This window comes from Palaemon carinicauda, chromosome 11, assembly GCF_036898095.1.
Source record: "Palaemon carinicauda isolate YSFRI2023 chromosome 11, ASM3689809v2, whole genome shotgun sequence".
NCBI classification, from domain to species: Eukaryota; Metazoa; Arthropoda; class Malacostraca; order Decapoda; family Palaemonidae; genus Palaemon; species Palaemon carinicauda.
This window is the reverse complement of record NC_090735.1, coordinates 16,161,248-16,163,747: the sequence shown is the minus strand read 5'-3', so window position 1 is coordinate 16,163,747 and position 2,500 is coordinate 16,161,248. Positions and strand designations below refer to the sequence as shown.

Sequence of the window (2,500 nt, the reverse complement as noted above, 5' to 3'; positions counted from 1 at the left end):
TTGTGAGCTGAGGATGGGGGGTTTGGGAGAGCCTATAGGCCTATCTGCTGAGTAATCAGCAACCAATGCCTGGTCCTCCTAGTCCTAGCTTGGGTAGAAAGGTTGCTTGGGCGCTGATCATATGTATATATGGTCAGTTTCTAGGGCATTGTCCTGCTTGATAGGTCAATATCACTGTCCCTTGCCTCTGCCATTCATGATCGGCCTTTACTAATCAGCATGTATTTTCAACATCATCCCCTAATTATCTAAGAACACGCCCATCAAATATTCAACGAACCTAATAAATCATGTAATCCCTTCATTATATCAACTATTCGGAGAGCAAACAAGACGGAAACGTTCCGAGCAAACTAATATACACGATAAAACACTACACTTTACGTTCTATTATATCCTTAAACGATTCAGAATCAGCTTTAATGAAGGTAGCCAGATCGATGCAAACGTACCCTGAACTTCTCCAAGATTCCTCGCCTAATGAGTGACGAGAGATGAAAGTTGGATGTCTTTAATTTGTACTCAATTAGAAAGGGCTTCTTTATAATGAGGTGAGGCCAAGTGACACGTAACTGACAAGATGATGGGGAAACTTAAACGGGGAAGAGGACAGGTAACGTTAGTACTTTTATGAGATGTAATCTTTTTATAAGTTATGTTGGGATACAAAGACGCCCTCTCTAGTGTTTTTTATCGCAAAAGTTACAAGCAGATGAAGAAACTTTTAAGTGGGTAAAGAAACTCAAAACTTGGTTAAAAAAAATCTTCAAAGTAGATGAAAAAGGATAATATCAAGTTGGATGTCTTTAATTTGTACTCAATTAGAAAGGATTTTTTTTATAATGAGGTGATGCCACTTGATGCCAATTTTAAGAGTACTTTTATGTGATGCAATCTTTTTATACACTGTTAAAGAGTTGTCGTAAAAACGATAAAAGTTCTGGAATAAATGTTGCAAGGCATTTACAGTTTTAAGAACGGATATATTGACGGAAAGGATTGATATTTCTGTCACCAACCAGTAAAAGATGATAACAAAGTACGGTAGAAATTACGGTCTCCTGTATTATACTGAAATACGGCTGAGGACAGTATATTTTTATGAAGAATTTCCGATTAAAATTACGGATTTTTTTTACAGTGTAAGTTATGTAGGGATACAAAGACACCCTCTCTAGTGTTTTTTATCGCAAAAGTTACAAGCAAATGAAGAAACTTTTAAGTGGGTAAAGAAACTCAAAAGTTGGTTACAAAAAAATCGTCAAAGTAGATGAAAAAGGATAATATCAAGATGGATGTCCTTAATTTGTACTCAATTAGAAAGGATTTGTTTGTATAATGATGTGATGCCAAGTGACAGTGACTGACTAGATGGGGAAACATGAAGAGGATAGGTAATGTTTAGAGTATTTTATGTGATGCAATCTTTTTATACATTGTTAAAGAATTGGAGTAAAAACGGTAAAAATAATGGAATAAATGTTGCAAGGCATTTACAGTTTTAAGAAGGGATAAATGGACGTACAGGAGTGATATTACGGTCACCAACCCGTGAAAGATAATAACAAAGTAGGGTAGAGATTACGGTCGCCTGTATTATACTGAAATACGTCTGAGAACAATATTTTGTACGGAGAATTTCCGATTAAAATTACGTTTTTTTTTTTTTTTTTTACAATGTGAGTTATTTTGGGATACAAAGACACCCTCTTCAGTGTTTTTATAGCAAAAGTTACAAGCAGATTAAGAAACCTTCAAGGGGGCAAAGAAACTAAAAAATGAGTTAAAAAATCTTCAAGAAATTGGATAATATCAAGTTACTTTTGCATACTTTTTTCTGAAAATTATCTTTTCATCTTTTATTATGTACGAGATGATATATAAAACTAACTTCTGTAGTGACTTTGGTAACTATAAGAGAAAATGAATTAACCACCAAAAAAACCTTCTGAATACTTGATTCATAAGAAAAATAAACACCACAATCACAATAGTTCATAAATACAAAAAAATCACCCTGAACTTTCAAGCAAACAAACAACTTTCAAACAACACACAAACAGTACACGCAACAAACTCCTTAAACAAACAAGCACAACTAACGTACATGCAATGATCGTAATACCTCTCTCCCCGTCTTGCAGGAGAGAGTAAAAATCTTTTATAGTCTCGCATGTCGGTCTTTGGGAAAAGGTGGAGTTCCTCTTCTTGACGTCAGCGGTAGGAGTTCTGCCCACACATTACTGTGTCTTAGAGTTTCCTTCCGTTTTTCCTCCCGACTCACGCAACGAACTCGTCATCCATCTTAATCCCGGCTCGATATCATCACAATAGTTGAATCAGTAGAACTTCAAAAGTTCAAAGTTGCAGCAAATGTTTTTAAGTTGAGGGTACACTCGGGCACACTATTCTATGTAATTTCTCTTCCTCTTGTTTTGTTAAAGTTTTTATAGTTTATATAAGAATTATTTATTTCAATGTTGTTACTGTCCTTAAAATA

General features: G+C 34.9%; 1 protein-coding gene across 1 annotated transcript in view; it reads right to left on the bottom strand.

The window, feature by feature from the left end:
- The window catches only part of LOC137649176 (E3 ubiquitin-protein ligase TRIM9-like), a 50,892-nt gene that overhangs the window by 16,629 nt on the left and 31,763 nt on the right, over positions 1-2,500 (bottom strand). The gene's annotated exons all lie outside the window — the stretch shown is intronic.